The sequence below is a fragment of the Gopherus evgoodei genome, chromosome 2 (genome assembly GCF_007399415.2).
Source record: "Gopherus evgoodei ecotype Sinaloan lineage chromosome 2, rGopEvg1_v1.p, whole genome shotgun sequence".
In the NCBI taxonomy this organism is placed as follows: domain Eukaryota; kingdom Metazoa; phylum Chordata; order Testudines; family Testudinidae; genus Gopherus; species Gopherus evgoodei.
Window position 1 is genome coordinate 190882730 of NC_044323.1, and position 26516 is coordinate 190909245.

General features: G+C 39.9%; 1 long non-coding RNA gene across 1 annotated transcript; it reads right to left on the bottom strand.

Annotated features, from left to right (window-relative positions):
* Positions 1-2175: 2175 nt before the first annotated feature.
* Positions 2176-22281, bottom strand: LOC115645158. Its single transcript, XR_003998667.1, has 3 exons — positions 22269-22281; positions 14774-14780; positions 2176-2305 (listed from the first exon to the last, which is right to left on the bottom strand). It is a non-coding gene; the product is annotated as an uncharacterized LOC115645158 (long non-coding RNA).
* Positions 22282-26516: the final 4235 nt, after the last annotated feature.

Genomic DNA, 26516 nt, shown 5'->3' on the forward strand with positions numbered 1-26516 from the left:
GTCTGCGTAGTGCAGTAAAGATGTGTTAGCATGGCTCTGAGACTGGGTCCAGTGATTGTAAGACCAGGTTTACAATGCCATGTGGATACTCAAATGAAGACTTGGAAACATCATGTTCACAAACCTGGTCCCACAGAGCTGGGTTACAGCACATTATTGACATACTGTAACTAGCTAACTTGGGTGATGAGGCATATCAAAAGAAAAAGAAATCTCAGAAAAAATCAGAAGAGAAAGGATGACATGTAAAGGGGATTCAAGAGGTCCTCAGGAAACTCCACATATCTAGGACATCCAAATGGACAGGCACTTCTGCATTGGCTCCTTGGTTTAGTCAGGAGCCAGGCTGACCATAGGCAATCTGGTGGAAGCTGGACACTACCCCCTGCTCATAGCCAGTATCATGTCTAGAGGAGCTTTCAATGTCTAGGGAAAAATAACTGTGTTGTGTTCTTGCTCAATGACTACAATACAAACGAAAGAGTAAATACTGTAAATTAAGAGCTATGACAGTAGCTAAAGCTATAAGAGGTCAGATGAAAGGAGTAATATCAAATGTAAGTCAGTAAGAAAAACCAAAATACATCCTGTGAATGTAAACAGATACAATCGATCAATCATTTATGGTGCCACTTGGTCTTACTGAGGTTGTGGTTCTGGCAAGGTCAACAATTAGATCCAAGGGCTTTGATCATGAATGTTAGGTGTCCCTTTTCAGTGCAGTACATCCAATGTGTATTATGCAATACAACGATCCAACCATATTCTAGATTTAGAAACTATCCTTAGCTATTGTTGTTGATCTATATAGGAGGTAGTCCAAACCCTTTAATCTTAGATTTGATTCTTCACTGGGTGCAGAGGTTAGTGAAATGAATCCAAATTTTGTGTACGCCACACCTCACTTTAGAAATCATATTTACTCTAGCTAGACTATGATCCTATTCTTAACAATAAGCATCTGTGTATCTTAAAAATGCTGTGCTGGATGAAGTTATTCTACCTTTCTAAAAGGCATCATGTATTCCCTTACTCAAGCAAAGCTCTCATTGTTTGGTTTCAAGAAGTTGTGCCTGAGGAAGAGAATGCAGAACCAGTCCTTATATTAATATGGCTGATACAACACTAGAGAGAGCTTTATGCCATAGATAATCTTTGAATACTGGTTACCAGGCTAATTACATGTATACAGCTACAAAACAACAACATAGAACGAAGACCAGGACATTTCAGGTCTAAGATGATTTTATAACAACTTTGCCATTTTCATTCTATATAGTGATATATCTTTTTTAAAATTGAAAAAAATTGAAAAAAATCTGAATTATTTGGTTAGACATTTCTTTTTGATAATTTGGACAAGGCATTGAAAATTTTTTTTTGAGAGCACCATTGTGTTGGATGTGATGCTCTAGTTATATAATCTGCAGACAATCTATTAGTAAATTCCCGCCCCCCCCGGAACATAGATAATTATTTAGAAACAAAATAAAACTTAGTAGAAAACGTTTCTCAGTTCCATTTCAAAGTTTAAAAACAGTCCAAGTTTTTTTGGGGGGGGAGGGAAGCCTATGAAATGTCCCTTTTTCACCCCAAAGTAGGATAAAGTAGGCTCATTTGCACTAAAAATAAACTGTTTTTCAGCAAAAACAGCAATTCTGTTTCAGTGTTGAATTTTAAAGTAAAATCTTTTTTTTTCAGTGAAAATCAATCCTTATAAAAATAAGTAAAATTTCAAACATTGTATGTTTTTGACATGAAAATTGTGTTTCAGGGACATTTTGTATAACTATATTCTTGGCCATGAAATAGCCAAGAATAAAATGACTAAACTTGTCGTGTGAAATTTCATGAGAAAATGTCCCTCACTTTTGCACAGCTCTACTAATTATGTTTCCCATTGTTGTGGAAAATCGACCACACGGTTGATTTTGGGTCAGACAGCCTGAGGCACCTTTATTGCTATAACAAGACTACAAGATTACAAGTATGCATACAGGGAGAGACAGCGTAACCCCATGCAAGAGGTAGGCTGCTCTTCCTTTTACAATTTTCACCAAGCTTATAAAGGCTAAAACCACTAAACGTCACACATAACATGCTCATATTTAGGTTAATTGCTAACACTGCAAATTAAGATTAATATTTTACTGTATCTGGCATAAAATATTGCAAATCAGCAAGCTATTTCAACATGTTTCATGTGTTCTGGCAGTGATTGCGCTGGTCATTCTGTGACCCCTCCTTGCAGTTACCTAAGTAAGCAATATTTGCCATACTATACTTGCCTAAAGCTGAGCTGGCACTTAAGGGACCCCTTGTCCTCCTCCCAGTTCCTCTTTTGTAAGTGTGTCATACCCTATTTCTTCATACCTAGTTTCTTCAAACCCAGTTTCTTCATGCCCCAGTGCTCAATATGCTGATAAACAATTTTAGCAGAAGTTTGTAACTCTTGCTTTTATTTAGCATAGTTTTGAGCTAAAGGCTTTGGGCCTGAAAGGTCGAGGGGGTATAGGTTATTCTTATTCTGAAATTCTGAATCAACGGGGGGGGGCGGGGCTATTTTCCCTATCACCATTAATCAACCTAAAGTGTTAACAGCCACAAATTTCTGGTCCACTAGACAAGGAAAAGCATCACTTTATTGTCGCAAGGACCATGGACAGTTCCATTGCTACAGAAGAAAATGGAGATTGGAGAGGTATGACTATAGAGCATGAAAGTGTAATCTCTAAAGGATATGGGCACAAGAACCTTCAACTACAATATCTGGGAATCCTCATAAACCCACACTCAAACATTCATGTGTCATTTGTTACAGATTTACGTCCAGGCTTTTCTATTTGATAATTAACCATAAAACCTTACTATTTCTGCCTGGCTTTTTTCTTCTTATTGTCTTCCCCATTTTTTATCTCATTCTGTTGTCTTAGTGTCTTTTTCAGTATCTGTTCTTCCCTTCTTTCTTCCTCCAGCCAGGAGCGGTGCCAGGGTTTTTGGCGCCCTAGGAGCAGGGCCGGCTTGCTGGTCCTGTGGCTCCGGTGGACCTGCTGCAGGCGTGCCTGCAGATGCTCCACCAGAGCCGCGGGACCAACGGACCGTCCGCAGGCATGCCTGCGGGAGGTCCACCGGAGCAGTCTGCCACTCTCCCAAATCCTGGTGCCCTAGGCGACCGCCTAGGTTGCCTAAATGGAAGCGTCAGCCCTGCCTCCAGCCTCCTCCTATTCTTGGGTGGTGTTCTCTCCCTGCTTTCCCTGCATGTGTAGGTCTGTATTTTGCCTTCTTGTTCCTGATATTCTCTCGCTTCCCTTTATCCTCCGCTTCTTCTAACACAATGTATACATTTAAATATAGTCAGCCTTCCTCTACTCACACTCGCTAATACATTTAGCCACTCCATCAGTACAATTACCCCTCTACTCTACTCCCCCAAAATGTTTATTCTCCCCCACACAACAGCTCAGCACATTCACCCCACATATAGTCCATAAATAAAAAAATAATTTCATAAATAATTTTTTTTGATACTATTATAAAGTCAGTACCAGAGGTAGCCTGTCTCTGTGGCAGTGCTGGTGGCATTGCTTTGGATGAGTGTGCTGCAGATCCTGGAATGACAGCCACATAAGAAAAGCTGGGACGATGTGGAATGAGAACGCCCAAGTCTTGCAGCTGTAGTGAAAGAGCCAAACATGATAGTAAAAAGCTAGGGACACACAGTCCTTCTCAAGTCCTCCAAGGGGCTTGATTGTGCCTTGTAGGCATAGCACTAGGTTAGGGAGAGTGCAGAGCTCAACTACTCCAGAGGGAATATGAAGATGTATTTTGTTTCAAGGAGGTCCTGGTAGGCAGGACCTAACACACTGCTCTGGACTGAGCTCACATCCTTTCTTATGACCAGCCAGTTCTTCAGAGAGAGGGTGGACATATAAACCTGGGTGGACTAGAGACAGAACGGTCCCTCTACTCCATTTTCCAAGGACTGCAATAATGCCTGGCCCGATGCTGTGCCATACAAAGGTAGGAAGTGGAAAGAGGAAGGGGGAGGTTCTTTGCTTCTTCTTTCCTCCCAATCTGGGAAAAGGCCAGGGAGAGTCTGATCTGCAACTATGGTTATTCCACATTAAGTGAGTTTGGGGGCTGCAGTAAACATGGGTATGGCTGCAAGTGGTTCCCACTCAGCAAAGCATTTAAGCACATGCTTAAAATTACATACATGCTTTGATGAATCAGGGGCAGAAGGTCACACAGTACTGAGAAATGTAATATACAGCATTAATTCATACAACATGTATTTAACAAATGAGTTAATTGTGGGCCTCATTCTGCTGTCTTTACACACATGCAAAACTCCCACGGATGTTGATGGACATTTTGCCTGTGCTAAAGGTGCCAGAAATGGATCCTGTATCTTTGGTCATATTGGAAAGGTCTTTGAAGTTACACAGACTGCACGCATGTGTTAGTAACTATCTTTGCTTTCTTGGAAAGAAATTCTAGTCTTTTCTTTTGGAAATAAAAATCTGTAATAAGTTAGCTATTTTGTATAGGGCACGATTTTATAGTGACTTTGTTTCCTTCTGATTATGGAAAATATTCACATTGTAATAACGTTCTTAAAGTTCTAAAGTTTTCCCAGGAATAAAGTGCAAGTTTTGATAAGCCAGATGAATAAATTACCTCAATATTGGTTTTTTTATATATGTTATTTCTGGAGACATCTCATAAAGATGCAGTAGATATTCTAAAAGTATGTTAAAATACATTTTAACAGAGAAAGTAAATATTTAATAGTACAATTAAGTCTTTATGCATCATAATTTATTTGTCATGATAAAAGTTCACAAGAATTTTCATCCTGGCTGTCTTAACTAGCCAATGGGCTTGCTGTCATAATCATACATTTTCATAAACATTTCATGATTTATTTTAGTTCAAACTGTTTATCCAAAATTAAAAAAAAGAAACCTTTACAAAGGATAATACACTGATAATGTATAGAGGGTCAGATTGTGGTTGGCCCTGGTGGGTATGCAAGGCTGGAATACGTTCTTCAGTCTGTTTCTTGCCCCAGCACAACAGTGAGAGGACAGCACCAGTGTAGAACTGTCCTAGTCTTCCAAACAGGTTGCAGAGGTGGGTAGGCTCAGGAAAGGGCTTTGTCTCCACCACATCAAGTAGCAATGTTGAGCCTGTGTTAGAAGCAGCACATCCTGTACATGGAGATAAGTCTCTGTGACAGGGTGCTAGCAGCAGCACCCTGATCATTGACATTGCTGCAGCTCGGAGAAGGCTGCAGGCTCAGCTAAGGGCAACTGCACACTTTCTGGTGGAGTTCACACTGATAACAATGGAAGATTTGCATGCACAGCAGAGCAGCCACTGATTTTAGGTCCTAATTGTGCACAGATATTGAGCTCTTTCAAGTAATGTTGTCTTCAACTTGGATTGTGGGCTGCATAGCCCTTCTGCAAATTAGGACCAAGCTGGGTCAAGCTGAGCACCCAAAAACTAAGACATCCGAAATAAGTGGACAGGTTAAAAATTTTTGTCCTAAATTTTAGTTAGTGAGTTGCAGCATCACTCAGGGAGATACAGAGAAAGGAGGCAGACATAATAGAGAGCATTTTTTGGACCACTGTCCTTCATTTATTGGGCCATTAGTATATATGGTTACTCAGTTGGTGCACACAAATACACATTTAAACCATTTGAAAATTCTTGCAGCTTTGCCACCAGAGGTTTCAAAGGCCTTATTCTGAAGCCATTCACAGCTAAGCTTTGATAGTAGAGCTCAGAAGTGTACTTCATAAACCACACATGTACAGTCTAGATGGCACATGAGTCCTGTGCCACCTTATAAACTAACAGACGTATTGGAGCATGAGCTTCCATGGCTCATGCTCCAATACGTCTGTTAGTCTATAAGGTGCCACAGAACTCTTTGCTGCTTTTACAGGTCCAGACTAACGCGGCTACCCCTCTGATACTAGATGGTATATCTACATTTAAGCACCTGTAGATCTAATGAAGGTATTTTACTTCAGATGTCTGTGTGCAATTCTCAAATAATCACTACTTTGTTTAACTGAATAATTTTTTTTCCAAATCAAAGATGCTAGTCTGAAGCAAGAATTATATCTTTGCCAAATTTATCCATTCTTGCCGTAGTCAGGCTTATTGCAAAAAGGTTAGAATTTTTTTTTTTAACAATGGGCCAAGAATATTTTTTCCCTATTCTTCCATAATTCAAAACGTTTGCTCAAATATGTGACAATGGAATGTTTTAGAACAGATCAAATATGGAACTTCTCAGCCCCAAAGAATGATCTTTAATTATTTTTAGAAACATAATAAGGTGTTTATAGTGGAAACGCCTTTGCAGCCTTTCCTATAGCAGTCACTATTAGTGATCACCATAATGAGATATTTCAATTAATATTTTTACCATTAAACAATTCTTTATGGGTCTCATCCATCACACATAGAAATCAATGGGATCTTTTCAATCTGTTTCAATGGGCATTGGATCAGCCTCCACATATGGAAAATGATTTAATCCTCATGATTTTTTGGAAGACCAGTTAAAATACTACTTTGCTTTAAGCCCCATAATTGCATGTATTTGACTTTAATTTTAACTTTAAATTCTCTAACCTTTCATTATCATAGTATTATTTTTAAATTAAGTGTCTATGTTAATGGAGGGAAATTAGGAGAAAAGGAAAAATATAACCATGCATGAAAAATATCAATGTTCTCAAATAATTACATGAATCCAGGTGCTGGGACTTACAGAAAAAAACCACACCAAATATCATGGGACTTGCAATAAAATCACAAGAGCTGGCAATATTCCAGTGCAGCTGTATATATACCAGGCATTAGTCCTGTCTTAGGAAACATTGCTCCTGTTTCTGTGCAGTAGATAGTAGTAGCATTTGTTGGTAGCAATTATGTGTACTGTTCTTTATAAGTAACATGACTTGAGAGTGAAAATGTACTCTTTCATGGCCCGGGCATTTCAGGGTTCATGTTTAGATTATCTGTCTCAGTTTTGTCTGTGAAATTGTTGAGATTTATACATAAAGAGCATCTTATTTATTTTGCCTCAAAACCAGCATATTGGATTGTTTGTAAATACTCCATATGCAGTTATATAGAGAGATTATCAAAAACTAAGAGTTCACTTCATAAACAAAGTAAGCAGATTTTGCCCAAATATTCACTGTCTGCCAGTTCAAGAAAATTCTCTCTCTTTCAATGAGCCTAAAAACTCTAGCAGCCATGGACAACCTCGAGTAATATTTTGCAGATGATAGTGGGAAATATGCAAGTGTAGCACTGAATAAAACAAGAAGCATGTGGCATACAGTACAAGTTACTTAAATTACAGAGGTATACATCACTGTTACAGAAAGGATGCTGTATCTCGCCCCACTTGCTGACTATCCTCCCATCAAACTATATTAGAAAACATGGAGCTTCTAGAGCAGCAGGAGGAAAGTGAGGAAACAGCAAATGTCTGAGAAATCTGGACCCCAAAAGTTGGGTCTAGATGAGAGACAGTAAACATAAATGTTACCATTTTAGTATAGCAGCAAATGGCTCTGACAAGTGCTCTCTCATCCTGGAGGTATGAAACCAGGAAAGGTCGGCAGCATTCAAGAAAGTGATAGTGATACAACTTCTCAGTTTAGGACATAAACACAGTTATCATTTGATTCAGTCAGTTGGTACCTACAGCTACATTTCCATAAAAGTGCAATGCAAACATCGCATTGAGTCTTTTTGGATGGGGTCTCTAGAAACATACCCTTAGTATGTTTTTATACAGCTGGGTAAACCTCAGCTGTTTGTGTCCACATGGCTTCAATCCTCCTTCCTGGAGGAGAGCAAGGGACAGGGATGGTCAGTCACAATTCTCTGGTCTGTGAGCTGGCAGGCACCAAAAGAATTAACCAGAAGCTTTACAACACCAAGAAGTGGTGCTGACTCTTTATGTCATGTCTGGGTCATCTACTCATGTTGGAACCATAAGTGCCTCTGTGTGCTTCTCGCTACAGTTTGCACTGTAGAAGAGTTGCAGGACTGTAACCCCCTTTCCACCCTTCCCTCCTTGAAAGGCTAGTCCATTAGAGCTGATAGCATAAAGGCTTTCATTTTTCACCGGGACTTATGAACCTAACTCCCTTAGGCTCCTTTGAAAACACCACTCTAAATTTGTGTGTATAACATGACTTTAAAGTAATATTACATGAGATTTAACTTAGAAAAATAAGTAGACTGAGGATGCCACATCACCATTAAATACCTTATTTTCATTTCTTCATTAATAACAATACAAAATTAGATTGCATTAACACTGAGACACAAACACACAAAGCAAACACTTACCTCAGTCCTATCTGACTTAAGCCCTGCAGTACATATGCTTCTTTACCCAAACGTCCCACAACCCTGGACGATGTAATATCTTTACAAACAGATTATTCTATAATCGCAAAATATACTTGTAGGTCACCTTGGCAAAACAAACATATCCCTTCCTAGTGGTATGTAACATTGCTCAGTGTTGAGGGACTCTGCGATAAAATAATATATGCTGCATATTTTCTTGCTGACCACATCACCAAGTTTACCAAATACATCTGGCTTCTGTCAAATCTTGGAAAACAGAAGCCTAGAAGGTTTTCTGAGACTGCACTGAGGACTATGAAAATCAACTTAGCTGATTTTAGTTACAAGAAAAAAAGCAGGTTGGTTTCCATTTTTTCAGCATGGAACAACCACCTCATAATAATCTCAATAAATTGTTTAATTTCTGTAGCTGTCTCAAGAATAATGGAAATACTCAGACTGGAAATAAGGAGTACATTTTTAAAAGGGAGCGTAATTAACCATTGGTACAATTTACTAAGGGTTCTGGTGGGTTCTCCATCACTGACAATTTTTAAATCAAGACTGGATATTTTTCTAAAGATATACTCTTGGAATTATTTTGGGGAAATTTTGTGGCCTGTGTTATACAGGAGGTCAGATTAGATGATCACAATGGTCCATTGAAATCTATAAATCTATGATACAAAGAGAAATAAGAGCTCTCTCAATATGATCAGGCCTGCTTTCATCTGCATGAAGACGGCTAGAGATATCATCTTTGTTTCCTCCTCTTTCCTGGAAGTTCTCTATTTCTGAAAGGGCAGCAGGGAAAAGGGGCTCAGTGCATGCTGGAATGAACAGAAGATTGGCTAGCAAAACTGATTACATCAGTCCCACTGAAACTGTTCAAATTGGAAACCAACCAGCTCTTTGTGGGGAGATTTAAGGAAAGTGTGCAAGTAGTTATAAGCTGAAGAGGAAAATCAGTGGGTAGTTTTTCAGTGAGTGGCTCTCCAGAGCTCTGCCCTTCACTGACACCTATAATTATCTAGGTGTATTTTGCTATTGGAATGTCAGGTGTCACTGGCGGAACCTGAAACCATGAATAGACTGAAGAGCTCTTCATGCAGTTTGATTCCTTCCACCTGATCTACTCTGCTGTGTTATTATTTCATGACTTCTTTTCTACTCCAGTACTTAGACAAATTCATGGAGCAAGTTAAACCCTGCATAGCTCAGTAAAAGTGTATCATTTAATGCTTGATTTGAAGTGGTATGAGAGGCATTTGAGTGTATTAACATTTTCAAAGAAAGGCTAAGGCATATTACATAACCTATCTGAAACAGCAGTCTGTAGAAATACATGGTGCTAGTGTACTGGATGACAGAAATACCAAGGAAACCTTATATGAATGTCTTATTTGAGGGGTACATTACTGAACAACAGAACAGTCTCTAATGAAAATTGTAATTCAAAATGAAGATGAAAATCATTATATATAATGTAACTCTCACAGTTAAACCATTCCCAACTCCCTCCCCCGACCCCTGAACATTCACATAGGGAAAAGTCATGTGAGTTATTCCACGTATGATTTTTTGACAAGCAATCACTGGAGCTCTGGAGGGTCAGTTCTCCTTTTCTTTTAAATTTGTATTTGAATGCTCATGAAAGGGGATGGCATGGAAACTTGGTAACTAGAGTTTGATGTTTTTCCACAGAATGGGCAGCAGTGCAAAGTTCCCCACATTACACCAACAATGTGCCCCAGCTCAGATCTAGTGTCACCAAATATGGATGAAACATTCACAGTTAAACCCCAAACCATATGAAATTTGCCTAGTTTCAAGTTTTTTGTGGTTTGTCACAAGGTTGAGCTGAGTTTTACTTGTCTTTGAACCAGTCCTTCCTCTCCTGTCTCACAGCCTCGCTCCTGCCCCAAAGAGTCCTGGAACTCTTTATCTTCTAAATTTTCTTGGGTATGTCCCAGCGCCCAGCATATCTCTTCCTTTTCTTAGATGTCTTCTAAGAATTGGAGCTGTCTTTCTCCTCAGAAATTCACAGGGTGCCAGGAATTTACTCTCACCCTCCTCAGGGCTCTGACAGGCTTCCCAGCCCTACTAATCCTGGAAAGGGTCAAGGAGGGAGGGAAGGTCAGGCAATTTCCCCATCCATTGCATCCTGTGACAGTGGGGCAGAAAAGTCTCTAACTTTCATTACAGCTTGATCCTGGGGCAGGTTTCTCTAGTTAAGCAACAGAGGTTACTTCAGGACTCTGGGCACAAACATCTCATGCCCCAGGTTCATTATGGAGCAGGTAATAGTGGGAGATTGAGTTTTTTCCTAAAAACATGCAAGTTTTGCAAGAGGACTGCCTTCTACACTCTCAGAGAGCACATATGAGATTTTTAATGGAGTGGCAAATTCATGTGAACCAAAAATTCCACTTCGCTGGCCTCACCAGCAAACCAAACTTCTCTGTCTCTTTTCACAAAATCCATGTAGCAGGGGGCAGACCAGAGCCAGACTCACACAGCTGGCACTTCAAATCACCTTCACTCAGCCCCTGCCAGGTTGGTAGCACTGTCTACCAGATAAACACAACTTGCAATAAAGCTGAATAAACCAAAGTGTCCCGGCTGGGCTGAGGTTTTTTTAACTCTCCTGTGTGGTCTAGAGGTTGAGTCCAAACTGTCCAGCTGCATTTTCTTGCTCTCTGAGAGTGTAGAAGCCAGTCCTCTTCCAGCCAGCATCTCCCTCTTTGTGAGGGAAGAAGCAAGTTATATGTTATCCTCCTGGTTGGCTGAGACAGTAGGGAGTCCTGCTCTCCTACACTACTATGGCTCCTGGTCGTGAACCCAAAACTGAACAATAGCCTGTTTTTTCCCTCAAACACCAAAATATCAGCTAAGAACCACTTCCCCACAGCCTCTGGCTCTGTCACCCACAAAGCTCTTGGAACTGGGTAGCCCGAAACTTGAGACTTTCCCTGCTGGCAACGAGCAGCCAATATACATCATTACAATCCACATGACCCAAAATTGGTGGATTTCACACAAAGGTAGCAGTGACCATTCTTTAGGGCTGAGATGGTGACTCAAGTGTCCACTTCCATTCTGTTTTTTCTGGGACTATCAACAAGGGTGACAACTAATAGCAGTTGTGATGAGGGTTTTCTGATGTGGACATATGTTCGCAGGAACTGGACTGCCAACATATTTCACACAGGTCGCTGGACAACCATCAACAAGTAATAACTTTGGATCACTTTAGCTTGGAGCTAGATTCAAACCGCTGACCAAGAGGTAAAAGGCTCCACACTGAATTACCAATCCCTTGAGTCATTCAGTCCCCTGAAGTCTTTTAAATGGTCCATTTATATTGTTATGGATTGAGACGTGACCAACAGCATTCTATCATTTCAAGTTTCTGGAATCATTACCTGTGAAGACTAACAGAGCAGTTCATTTGTATAATAAATCTAATACATTTTTGATGAAAAACTTATTGGGCATGCACAATAACCTGTTTTTAAAATGAAATAACTCTGTTCTTTAAAATTCTTTTTCCTAGCCAAGGCATAACAGGGGTTAGTGCACAGTATAGACTAATTGCCTACATAATTTCAATTTATGAAACAAAGGCCTTTAAAAATTATAGGGTTACATAAAAGCATCTGAAACCTCCAAGTTAGCTTTGTTTTTCACTCATACAATAGACGCAGTGGTTTAGACATGATGTGAACGGTAAACATTTTTATGGGGAAAAATATGTCAGAATTTTGTGACAAGGTCCTACCCTTATAATGAATATGTATTTCTCGGTGATGCTGTAATATCTGCTTTAGAGCCTCTGTCATGTTCCTCTGCAATAGGTATTATTTTCCTTTTTCACTGGTAGCTCCTGTCCAAGCCTCTCTTATTCTCTTCATTAGCCTCTGTCATCACTGTACGTGTGTTGAGCTAATCCTTTCTCTGGTGGCAAAAGGATGAAGAGGGTTCCTTCCATGCTTCTTTCAGGTCATAAGGTTGAACAGCAGAGAACACTGCAAGTATTTCTCATAGAGATTCTCTGTCAAATTCTTGACCAGCCCAATACAGAAATTTTACTACTACTTAAGCCATAACAATTTTCTGTTTGGTTTTGCTATCTGTTAAAATATACGACAGGAGGGGGAAAGGTGGACAGAAGGCGAGTCAAACTTAATGATAGTTACCTTTAGCCTTACTTAGAATACTCTGTCAAAAATGCAGATCCACTGTATTTGAATGAGGACAGGTTTAATTTAATGAGACCTTAGTGACTTAGGACCTCCAATAAAATGCAGTGGAAAAAAAGTCACTGCAGATAAATAACCTATTTACTGTTAAACCAGAACATTTTCTCAGCACTAGACACCATGGTACAAAAAGGATCCCAAAGGCCTAGATTTGACTTCAAGATCTCTGCTTGCACAGTGCTGCTCCAGACAATACAGAAATAGATTTATTACGTATATTTGTCCAACATGTTAGGGTGCTCTCCTTTAATTAAAAGCCCAGCTAACCCTTGATAGCATCATATTTCTGGGACAAAACAAAATGCTATTATCCACTCTGTGCTCTTATCCTCCCTGTCTGGTAAACATGGTGGATTAAGAGAGAGGAGGGCAATTTTGAAAAATTTGGTACAAAAGCTAGTGTGTGATCTTAACTGATTGGATCTTATCAGCTTTCCCCATCAGTGTCTCTCTCTCTCTCAGGCTCTTTTTATCTTATTTTTTTTTTTGTTTTAACGTACCACACTAAGGTGGCAACATTCTGAACTCAGCATTTTTCTTCATTTTCTTTCAATGAAAATGCACAGATATAAGCACTATTAATTTAAGAATGCTAACATGGCAAGCTAAAAGTTGCTCATAGTTCTGCTTGGCATAAGCCCAATAAATAAATAAAATAAAATCTGATTATTACACCACTCATCTTGGCACAGAAAGGCTGAATTTTGTTTGGATCTCACATCATATAGTAGTGTGGGTTATTTCTGAAAGAGGCAACTAAGCTTTAATATAAAATACACTGAACTCTCTGTGTGTATATATATATATACACATCTTCAACTTAATGCTTGTGTTAGGTGTCACACTCCAGATGTTAAATTCCTATATACATACATACATTATTTCCCCCTCCTCCCAGCTTTTAAAAGTTTTGGGGTTTTTAAATATAGAATTAAAAATTGTTGCTTATACTGTAAAGTCCAATTTCTTGTGCACTAGGTTAGGCTGCAGCTTGCTGTGTTGCAAATGTCACCAGCATGTCGTTGTTAGGGCTGCACTGCATGCCGGTTAATCTGTTTACTTATGCAATGGTAGAAATGTGACCTGGCTATTGTGGTGATTAACAGAGTCAAATATCCTCACATTAACTAGTGAGCTGGGCAATCAGGCTGGATTATTGTTACATTCAATTTAAATTACACTGGCATGACAGGTCTTGAGGTATTTAGTAACAGATTTCACAGCACAGATATGCTTCATGTGTAATGAATAAGCTCTGGAGAGCAACAAAAGGAAAAAATAAAATAAAAAGGTATTTTATGATCTTTGTGAAAAATTTATGGAGTGTAGCTGGCATGAAATTCTATAAAATGAACTGGCTCCAACCAGTCCAGCAACAAAAGCATGCACTTTTCTTCCTGCTGCTTATGAATTATTATTACTGAGTCCTCCTATGTTTACCCATTAGAATTAAACCCTTCACAAAACTGTGATCCAAAACTGAATTCTTCTTAATTGAAAATGCCCCCATTATGCAGGGAAAAAATGAGGGGTCGGGGGGGGAAGGGAAATGGAAGCAGCACCACAATAGGCCAGTTCGCTCTGTGCTATCCAGAGGGGGTGGCTTCACTGAACTTGGGTAATATTCAGAATTCACAGTTGGGCAATAGGAATGAAAAAAGCAGGGTTCTTTCAGATTGTTCTGCACACTGACATACATATAATTTAAATATTTAGCCACCGGTGTGCTGTTGCAGTGCTTTAGCCCACTAGCACCATAGTGCATTAATCCTGCTCTGTGCACGACTTGCTGACTTTGACCTGTTTTATGCTCTGTGATTGAATAACACATAGCACTTTGCTAGGGAAAAAAAAACAAAACACACTATGATCTCAACACACATTGGTCTCAATTAACTTTTAACCATTTGATTGCACTAATTCTGGGCTGCAGTTAGCTATTGAAGAGCTGACTGCATTGATTTTGAACAGATTGAGCTGAAGAATAAAACAAAGCATATGAACATTGACATTTTCACAAAACGATCTTTTCTCTTTCTACTTGAGTTGTGTATCTTGAATCTTTTCCCCTTCTACCTGTGAATATTTATTTAAGAGATTGTTGGATCTACCCCCCCACTACTGAAATTCATCCTTAGACAAAGTTCTGCTGGCTTCAAGAAGTAAGGATTTCAGGATTTGGCCCAATATGATTTTTCATTTACTTGGTGTGAAGTTAAAGGGAGAGGTGCAAAGGTAATTTTTAAAAAACACCTTTTATTAAAATTCTGGCTAGTAATACACCTCTACCCCTAGATAACGCTGTCCTCGGGAGCCAAAAAGTTTTACTGCATTATAGGTGAAACTTGCTTTGATCTGCCAGAGTGCGCAGCCCTGCCCCATTCTGGAGCACTGCTTTACCGTGTTATATCCTAATTCGTGTTATATTGGGTCGTGTTAAATCAGGGTAGAAGTGTATTTACTACACTGTTTTCTGCCTGTGAAGAAAGTTGAAGATGTAGCAGGTTCTAATGCAGGAAGTGGAACATTTCCCTCTTTGCAATGCTATCTGGGCACGACAATCATGTCAAGCACTTCAAAGACAGTTTATGAGGTCTAATTTAATTGGAAAACTGAGGTACAATAGTTTCAAATCAGGAATTGGTCCATAGAAGGTTAACATAAAAAGAAAGTGGCCCATCTATGTTATTATCTGCAAAGGAAGCTCCTTAGACAATCAAGGAAACATGCAATAGTAAAGAAAAAACAGCAAAGATTGACTCACAATATGTCAACGTATGAAGCAGCAACCTTCAGCCTGTAAGACCCTGAGTTCAATACTACCCTAGTCAAAATTACTGAAAATCATTGTAACCACATGCTTATTGGCACTCCAAAAAATGATGTTCAACTCTATTCCTTGTGGAAGGTAGGATGCTTCTCCAGTCTGAGTTAGTGTCCAAGATCCTGTTCAGGCATTAAATGAAAAGAGGACTAAGAACAACATACTCGTGTTTGGCTAAGGTTGAAGATCACAGGTAAACAGGGGTCCTTTGCTTTTCATTAAACTGAGGGTTCTGGTACTCTATGATTCTTTTTGCCTTATCTACATTCTTCTGTCTGTTAGCACCACATATTGGACACTTCTAGTTCTGTAAGGAGCATGGCATTATCAAGGCCTAAAGTTAGACACCTCTATCCATATTTAGACACCAAGGTCATCTGATTTTCAGAGTTGCTGACCTCTAGCTGAAAAGGATGAGAAATATGGGCATCTCTGTAAATCAAGCCCCCTACTTAGGTTCCTAGATATGGATTCAGGTGCCTAATTTTAGGCACCCTCTTTTGAAAACATTGGCCTACACCATTAAGAGTGGAAACGGATGATCTAAGTCTAAGGAGGTGCAGTAGCTCTAATACCCTAAATTCCCCGCAGATATGTGCTCTGTCGTTATGGTCATGTGCATCTACCTGTCTGGTGACATTTAGAAGATGAGCTTTCTATTACTAAGTGCTTTATCAAACTTGACACCTGTTAACAGTTTTTTCACCCTGAAAGTGTATGGTTTATAAATATTTACCCACGAGAAGTCAGCAAACTGCAGACCACAGAAATTTTACACTTCATCAGCCTTTGTGCTGTAGGTAATGCTAAATAAACAGCCCCCACCCTCTTCTCTTTGGAATTTCCTAACTGATGCCTTCTTGTTTTAAGGTTTTCATTTTCAGTCCACCCTCCTGTTTACACAAACTACTATTCTGCAGCACAGTGCCTATGCTGTGAAGAGGGCAGAGCAACTCTTTTGCCGCACAAAGCTGAGTCCAGCGTTCAGACTCAGTTGTTTATGTAGACAGTGATAAGAATGGGTCATTTTGCCATTTCACCCTTAGGCAGTTACCATCACTGGAGATTTTTTAACATCCTCCTTCCCCATAACTGTCACATGAGATGAAGTGGGATGATACAGGACAATATGGCGTGATGTTCTTCTGCCAATCAATAGCCTCAGAAGTCTGCAGAAGTCATCTGACCAGAGAGTCACTGCTGTGTAGGAGGCGCAGAGAGAGTGCCAAATAGCAGATGCTTATTGAAGATTCTAATGATTTTAGCTAGAAAATGGATCCCCAGGTCCCTCAATTCTGCAGACTCTTCTTTTAGAAAATAGCAATAAATAAATCTTATGCTTTCCCTCTGTTCAAAGTTATCTTTAGGGCTTTTCTGCCTCCCTTTAACATAAAATGATATGGTTTCACTATGCAAAATAAGAACATTATGCATTATCTGCTCTCCTGTGGTCAGGACACACTAATTTAATCCAGAACTATCCTACCAGATCAGTAAAGTTAATAACCCCAAGTGACCAAGGCTTTAATACTTTATCCATCTGAGCTGGTAATGTATCACACCTTCTGCTTATAGAAAAATATAGAGATGTTTGTGTAGCAGGCAGACTTAATCCTAGAAGTAAATATACTAATATTCAGATCTAAACTATGTATATAACATTACAATATATAAATATATGTGACCATTTTTTTAGTAAGCCCTTTGAAGTAAGTAGCAGGGATCCTATAAAAAGGAGGCATGTAAAGAGAATACAACTGTGCACTTATTCAGTATGGCAAAGATTGGTGACTCACTCAGTTGATTCAGCTAGTTTCTGAGATTGCATAAAGATACACGGTTAAGGAAAAAGTTGTAAGTAAATTTTCAGTGAAAACATAACCTTTTCCATCTTGCTATAAATTCTGTCTGCAGTATAAATCAGCATCAGTTACATGCATTAAAATGGCAGGTCCCCAGTTGGGAACATGATGCCCTCCCCTTTTCACATTTTAAAGGACATGTCTTTATGCAGAGAGAGCAATAATTTCCTGAAGATTCATGATCGAGGTAATTTGACATACCTGGTGCTGCCCAAGTTTAAAAGACTATAAATAAAAAGGAAACAGCATGTCTGTGCTGCTATGTGTGTGGTGCTGAGGCAGTCGGAAGAATCAGATGCTGTGGGCATCCCGTTCATATGCTCTGAGGCATCACATTTCACTGGGACTCTTGGAGTTTCTAAATGTTGTACAGTATTTGAAAAGAGCATGGAGTCACTGCAAACATTTGAAAAGGTGATACTAATACCTTTAAAAGGCTTCTTGTCTTAGCAAGAGTGTTTCTTAGCATTTATATAGTAAAACCATTCATTTTTTGGATGTCAGCAGTATGGGCTGACTGTTGACTGGAGTCTGGCTTTGAGGTCCACCTTGGCTTGGATTAGGTCCAATCTATTGGGGAGGGGGAATTGTACCAGTTTCCTTAATTAAACTGGATGTTTTGCTTGTTATACCTTGAACTTCCTCAGAGGAGGGCAACAAACTAGTAAAATGAGTGTAATGCCAGGAAAAGGCAAAGGAAAAAGATATTATTAAGAATGGTGAGTTGTATCCTAGAAAAGAAACAAAATTGCAAAACAAACTTTTCAAAATGGTAATTCTTGAAAAGTGTATATAGTTTGTGACACTACCTGAACGTAACTAATTAGGGTCTGAGGTTCTGTGGTGTCTCCTTTCACCTTCATGCGGAGATAGGATGAGAACTTGGTGGAACCAAACCTGAGGAGCACATATGGGGTAGCATCAATCTCCCCTTCCTCCTAGCCCAAGGATGCCCGTATGTAGGGGATTTACAGGGTTTAGGCTGCATTGCTAGGAAGGAATGAGTTGGGGCAGAAGAGGATGAGGCTGGCAGACAGCCAAATTTTCCTTTTCTCCACTTCCAGAAATTACTGTCTCTCCTGCAGAAGATATGCTATAGGGAAGACAAAATATACTTGGGGGACCTGAGAGCCAGTGTGCAGGCACAGGGCCTATGGAAATCCACTGAGATCTGCAAATATCTTGGGGATCCATTACTTTGGGGGCCAAATGCCCTATTTAGTCTGTGTTTAGGGAGGGTCGCAAACCCCTATATCCTGAAGGAACAATGCCATAGAAACACTGTACATGGGGAACCTCATAGAATATCCAGTCTACTATGTGGGTTATTTCCACATAAGGGATAATCTGGCCATAATCCACATCACTTGTAACTCTCTTCTGTAGTGTGCTAGTCAGAAAAAGACTACAGCTGTCCTGAAAATGTAGCTACTGCAGCATTACTGGAATGTTTAAATGAGGGTACACACTGGATACCTCTGGGGATTGGTATATCAAGACTTTCACCTTCTGATCAACAGTAGTGAATTTGGGACGGCAGCAACTAAATGTTCTAATGCTCAAATAGCCCTTGAAAGCAGTTTGTGGCACTGTACTTAGTAGCCATGTTCGCATTAGAGAAGTCACTATCTTGCACTTTCTCACACCTGAGTTGGAAGCCTCAAGAGAAAGTCCAGGAACTAAATGAGTGTGGAGCTAGAACAGCTCTCTCTCTCTCAATGCCTGCAGGTGGCCAGTCCAGATTATGTTTGAAACATGTTTAAATCAGCATTCAAGAATGCTAACCCTGCTGTGACCTGTACTGTATCTTAGTTGTGGATTGATAGAGGACAGCAATGACCAGGGATGTCAATCTTGCACCTTTCGTGAGAATTGTTTTTAAAAGAAGCCTATACATTTTATTTGAACATTTCTTCAATTTGAAAATAAATATAAAATATGAGATTTTAAAAAGGTACAAATGGGATTTGGGAACCTAGCTTCATTTGTGTCTTTGAAAATTTTACCTAAAATATACAGTTGATTTTCAAAAGCGCACAATGTTAGCCTAGTTCTTCTGTCCCCACCAACATCAGTTATAGCAGAGCTAAGCCATAAAACAGATCTTTTGGAAATCCTGTTCAACTGCAAAATGTATCTTCCCAAACACGACTCTACTATACCAGCAGATTCAGGATGAAGTGAAATCTCTGTTTTTCATAATTTTTTCCATACATTTCTTTTGAGAAACTTAATGAGCATACATCAATGATATTAAATACCATCTAACAACAACCTAAATATGTCCTTCTCTTGCTCTTGGATGAGGCATTCTCTATGCAGTGCAACTTGTGCATAAATATGAGACTAAAGATAACTGTGTGATAACATATTTCTTCCAACTATCTCCTTTTCTGAGGCAGTGTGGGCTTCAGATAGACAGACATCAGCCCCCAGCTAAGCAACAAGTCCACAAAATGAACGGTATCATTTTCATACAGACTAGCTGTCCTGCTCTGAGCACCAGAACCTTGAAATAGATTCTGAGACTTCTCTGCTCCTTGTGTGAGATTCAGTTACTTTTTGTCAGTGTGCTTTTCAGTTTTTACATTTTGTCTGAGGACAATGCTACAAATTCACAGAATTAAAGGGGTATATTATTGAAATCTCTACCAAGGGTCAGATCCTGCCAGCCTTACTCACAATGATTGGTAATACCCTTATTCTGTGTGTAATTCTGTTGAAGTTTGCCCGTAAGTGTTTTGCATGGCTTCCTTTTCGAAAACAAAAATTTGCTGTTTCACAGTAGTTGGAACAGTGGGAAGCTAGCAGATAGCCCCCTTCATGGCCATTCTGCTTGAGAACTTGAGATTTTTGTCAATTTTTCCCAAGAACTTGTAAAGTTGATTCTTTGTGAAATATTAGCTTAATAGTGAACTCAGTGGCCCTGATTCTGATCTTATGCATGTGTGATTTCATTGACTTATATGGAGTTACTCCTGATCTATTGTGAGCAGAATCAAATCTAGCTTTTCTTTTTGTGTGGGATAAGAGAGCAGCAAACATTCATCTTACCCTGAATTAAATCATAAATCTTTCTTCATCTGGCCAGGGATTGGGTGATTTTACTATTTTCACAATGAAGCTGCTTTTAAGTAACCTGCCTGAAGTAACCCGCCTTTCATTTTTTACTGGAACTAGCACATAGGGTGACCAGAGAGCAAATGTGAAAAATCAGGACAAGGGTAGGGGGTAATAAGAGCCTGTATAAGAAAAAGACCCCAAAATCGGGACTCTTCCTATAAAATCGGGACATCTGGTCACCCTACTAGCACACAAAGTTCTCCCATCAGCAAAATGGGAACTCTTCCTACACAGCCATCATTGTCACTCTGTATTTCAGTTACACATCCAGTGCCACTTGTTTAACAAAGGTCATACAACACTAAGTGCTGAAAGATGCATTTAATTCAGATCCATATATTACACAGGTAAGCAGAGACAGTTTTCTAAATTATAGACACAATTGTGGACTTGGTCTACAGATCTATAGTACAAACCTTTTTGCCCCCAACAAACTGCTCATTTTTAAAATAGAGGTCCAGGTAGAGAAATAATAATTACATTTAATGATGGGCAAAGCTCTGTTTTCAGGGGTTCACAAAACTAGCCTGAGTTTGTGAATATCCTTTTCCACTAGTTTGATCTCCCACCCTCCCAACTAGATTTATTTTAAAAAAATGAACTTTTTGGATACAGGAAGTATTTTTCTATATTTATAATCATCATCATTATTTTATTTTTATTATTACCATTTTTACTTCTATACATTTCTATAGTGCTCATCTCTCTATTATCAGACTGTCATTAGGAACAGAATAACTCCTTATCCCAAAGGCTAGAAAATGTCTCTCTCCTTCTCCTATCTTTCTCTATCTATTTATTTTTTATTCTCTGTCTCATTATTCATCCTATTTTTTTTTTATTTTTTTCTCCTGGACCTTCATCTTCCTGCTCCCTTTTCCCCGGTCTCCCCTAAGTGGCACCTGAACCCTGTAAAGTGTGAGTTTGATATGAATTTTCTAGTGGGTTCAAAATTAGGCAAAATGAGTTTGCGCAGCCTCAGTTACAATGTTAACTAAATATACTGATTGAACAGTGGCTTTTTCTTTCAATGTAACAACGATCAGCTTAGGATACTTTTCTTTCCTAAACAGAGATATAAACATGTTCCCTGAGGTTGCTTTGCTGGTTTTTTTTTAAAGAAATATACAACATTGCTACAAGCAATTTGTTGTTTAAAAGAACTGATTAGCACAGTTGTTGTCCATCACAGTATGCTACATTTCTAGTGTTAAAACATTAGCCAAGTGCTATCCTATAACCATTAAACTACCTTCAGTTTCAATCAGTTTTCTAACACAGCCTGATTAACAAAGTTCTGTTTACCCATATGGGATAAGGTGACTGACCAGATGTTCTGATTTTAAAAGATCTGTTGGTGTCCCAGTGATTTCCATTGGGGCACTGAATTGTCCCAGATTTTCCTGCTGAGAGCTTGAGCAGCACAAAAGTTGCTTGCAAGGTAAAGCTGCTTCAGTCACTAAGGAGTTTGGAAAAAAGGATTAAGGAAGAATCCCCCCTCTGAGAGTTGAAGATTTCTCCAGTGTGGCTCAGATTAATACATGAATTATTATAAATGTCTCTACCGATGTCCTTTGCCATAAAGACACTACAGAAAAATCAGATAAGGAGCAGCACAGTGTAAGTTAAGGAAAATACACTGTTTTTCTCTTTGGAAAGCTGCTACCATACCATATGCAGATCTCTGAGGAATTTCTAATATATTTTGCTCCACAGTAAAGTGTGTGTATGTGTGTGTCTACAAGGGGGCGGAAGGGGGGGGAGAGGAAATCCTCTTTGTCCTGTGAAGTGCATCACACAGACCTCCTGTGTTGTAATGTAAAACTGCCAGGGTGGCTAGAATGACCATATGCTGTGAATGCAAGTACTGTGCCTGTTTAAATGTAAATTCTCCCTTTATCAGAATAAAAGAATATCTGTTTAATATGGATTGAAAGCAGTTTGGCAAGGTCTGCACTACTTCAGGTAAGTCAGAATAAACAGTAACATTGATTAAAATGAGCCCCCTCTTCTGCACCTATCATGTTCACCTTTTTTGCCACAAAGGCCCCACTTGTTTATTTACCTGTAGAGCCGTTATAATATTTTGCTTTTCAAAGAGATTTGGAAGTCACCTGCCTTACTTTTGGCATTTCTTTAGCAACAAAGCACTTCAAGCACAAGTGCTGGGACTCATTGTCCTGCTCCAAAGCATGGAAAAGAAGATGAACCAAGAAGCACAGGATCCAAACAGAAATTATTATTGATTTAATCACATAATCAGCAGCAAACACTTCAGGCTAAGATAGCAAATCCATAACAGCCTGCCCAAATAACCACCCTTACAAATTTACCAGCAAACCACTGCGCGCACTTAGCAAACAAGAAGAGCAAGGGTCACCTTCACTTGTCGGCAAAATATTGACATTCCTAAAGCTTAAATATGTTTTGAGTTAAGTGTTATCAATCAGTGATAAGAGTTGAATGTCTGTTAAACATAACTACATTGGCAGAAGGATTATAGAATGCTTTCTTGCCATAATCTAGAAGCATCTTTCAGACAAAACTCTGCTTGAAATCAATTGTGCACAAGGAGCTGCCTGCTGAGACCCATTCAGTGTCGTACAAAAGAAGAGAGAGTCTCCCTGTGATCTTTAACCATAACCGGTTATCTAATGAGACCAGGGCTTTAATTTCTTTTCACATCAAACATAGAATCAATGCTCTGGATTCAACAATGTGTGTAAACAGGCCGTGAAGCCATCTCTTCAGATGGCAGCCAATTCAGCCTTCCAAGCCCCCTGGCATAGTTATTTCAGTGAATCCCCCTTTCGTTCCAGGTAACTGCTCCCATCAAGTTGCTCCTGGCTCCTTCCTTGCGGATGGCAGGACTAACTTGCAGTTGTCAGGCACCTCCAACTGGAACATTAAAACTCTGGGAAATAAACTTTATAGGAATGCTGGTAAAAGTCAATATTTTTCAGGTTTCTTTTCTAATACCTTTAACAATCCTCTCTTGTCCTTAATAATTTCCTGAGACAGTGCAATGATGTAAATCCCCTTTCTGCTTTACAGTTGATAGACCACACTTCTCACACACACTAATATAAAACTGGAGTAACACCGCTGATGTTGACTCTGGAATTTCATTGGTGTAACTGAGATGACAATTGGGTGCTAAGATTACACAAGTGAATGCTAGAAAAGTCCAATAGCATTCAATAGGTGATTAAAATCAGGTTTAAGGGGCCAGTTCATTCAACCCTTGTCCTATGCTGAGATCTTTGGAAAGCATCAAAGTAAGACAGTACAATTTAAAATACCACTATGTATTCCAAAGACAAATTATTTTTACTGAGGTTCTTCAGAGACCTGACCTGAACTGAAAAATAGAATCCCCTCATATTTTATACTAAGACCAATGTGTACTAGTACAGGACGTTGGGTAATATAGTGAGAGATATGTAGGTACCCACCCATGCAGTGCAGGCATGCTCAGTGAAGCTGCCTTATGTGAGTCTTAATGGCTTGATACATGGAATTTCCAGTAACCTGTGACATGAAAAACATATGTGGAGCTAATACAATATGATGCAGATTATCCATTTTGAGTAACACAGAATTTCTTTGGCTAATGAGGAGTTTGTATTGTGAGTTAATGGCCAGAGACACCTGCCAGCACTATGTCAGGGAGGTGTAGACAATACACTAATCAGGATGCTGTTGTTATCAGAATGCACTCTTAATAGACCACAAACATATTGGGTCTGATTTTATGTTTTCCTGGACATTGTGTAATCATTTACATCAGTTCAAAATGGACATGGTACTGCAGACAAGTTGAAATAACTATATAAGTTACAGGGCAAATGAAGAGTTGGCCGCAGGGTGTGAGCAGCTTTTTCCTTATGGGATGATTTCCCTGAAGGTGGGCTATGTGAGGAAAAAACAAATCACCACACGAAAGAAGGATTCTTGAAGCTTTGTCTTTGTTCTCAGGCTCTAATTAACTAACACAGTAGAGCACTGGACACACCTATTGTTTTTTCCTATTAATAAGCTTTAATTTTGTTACACTATTAAGTATTTCACTTGTGTAAAACTCCAAAACCTGACTCAGTTTCAAGATTATATCTAGATAACTTAAAAGTGAGGCCATGTGATTGATGTGAATGGGCAACAGGGGATGGATCACTTGATGATTACCTGTTCTGCTCATTTCCTCTGAAGCACCTGGCATTGGCCACAGTCGGAAGATAGGATACTGGGCTAGATGGAGCTTGATCCATGCACCACACACACTTGCCATTTGCCTCATTTCAGTTATCCCACTCTCAAAGTAAAATATCGAGGTGGAAATGAAAAAAGTTAGGATGAATAGTCTCCTGGAAGCCTGCTTCAGTAGGCAAGAAGCTGGAAAGGAGGGGTTTCCTTTGGATTTTGGCCTCACAGTCCAGTCCTTACTGTAAATTTTGGTAGGGGGCCAGGGTGGGTGGGGCTACCCAATCAGGCTCCCTCCCTACTGTCAGCTCCTCTGTCTCCTCCGGTCAGAGACCCAAAAGGGACTAGGGGAGAAGTCCAGTTCAGGCTGCTCTGAGCAGCTAGTAGGGTACAGTAGTGACGGAGGAAGTGGCATGAGCATCAGTGTTCAGCCCCACCTTCTGTCGGGAGGACAACTGAGCAGAGCAGCTGCTGCTGCTGAGATAACGGGAAAGGATCCTGGGAGACAGGACACATGGAGGTACTGAGGAAGAGGGTCATGGAATGGAGGTTCTGCAGGAGTAGTAGAACGAATGCACTAGACGAGAGAAGAGTGGATGTACTGCAAGAGGGAAGATGGATGCACATATTTAGATTACTTAGGGCATGCCTACACTACAAAATTAGGTCAATTTTATAGACATTGATTTTTAGAAATCGATTTTATACAGTTTGATTGCATATGTCCACACTAAGCGCATTAAGTTGATGGAGTGCATTCCTCACTACCGTTGGCTAGCATCAACTTACAGAGCGGTGCACTGTGGGTAGCTATCCCACAGTTCCCGCAGTCTCCGCCGCCCATTTGAATTCTGGGTTAAGCTTCCAATACCCGATGGGGCAAAAACATTGTCATGAGTGGTTTTGGACACATGTCGTCAGTCGCCCCTCCCTCCATGAAAGCAATAGCAGACAATCATTTTGCGCCTTTTTTCTTGGATTATTCGTGCAGACGCCATAGCACGGCAAGCGTGGAGCCCGCTTATCTCACCGTCACCGCTGCTGTTGTGAGCATTGTAAACACCCTCACATATTATCCTGGAATATATGCAGAACTGGGCTAAGGGATGCCAGCATGAGGAGGATTTTGATGAGAACATGGACACAGATGTTCCTGAAAGCATGGTATGTAGCAATTGGGACATCATGGCGGCAATGGGGCTGGTTGATACAGTCGAACGCTGATTCTGGGCCTGGCAAACAAGCACAGACTGGTGGGACTGCATAGTGTTGCAGGTATGGGATGATCCCCAATGGCTGCGAAACTTTTGCATGTGTAAGGCCCCTTTCCTGGAACTCTGTGAAGTGCAGGAATACCAAGATGAAAGCTGCCCTGACAGATAAGAAGCGAGTGGTGATAGCCCTATGGAAGCTTGCAATGCCTGACTGCTACTGGTCAGTCAGGAATCAATTTGGAGTGGGCAAGTCTACTGTGGGGGCTGCTGTGATCCAAGTAGCCAATGAAGTCATTGACGTTCTGTTATCAAGGGTAGTGACTCTGGGAAATGTGCAGGTCATAGTGGATGGCTTTGCTGCAATGGGGTTCCCTAAATGTGGTGGGGCGATAGACGGTATGCATATCCCCATCTTGGCACCAGAACACCTTGCCAGCCAGTACGTGAACTGCAAGGGGTACTTCTCAATGGTGCTGCTAGCACTTGTAGATCACAAGGGATGTTTCACCAACATCAACATGGGATGGCCGGGAAAGGTGCATGACGCTTGCATATTTAGGAACTCTGGGCTGTTTGAGCAGCTGCAAGAAGGGACATACTTCCCAGACCAGAAAATTACCGTTTGGAATGT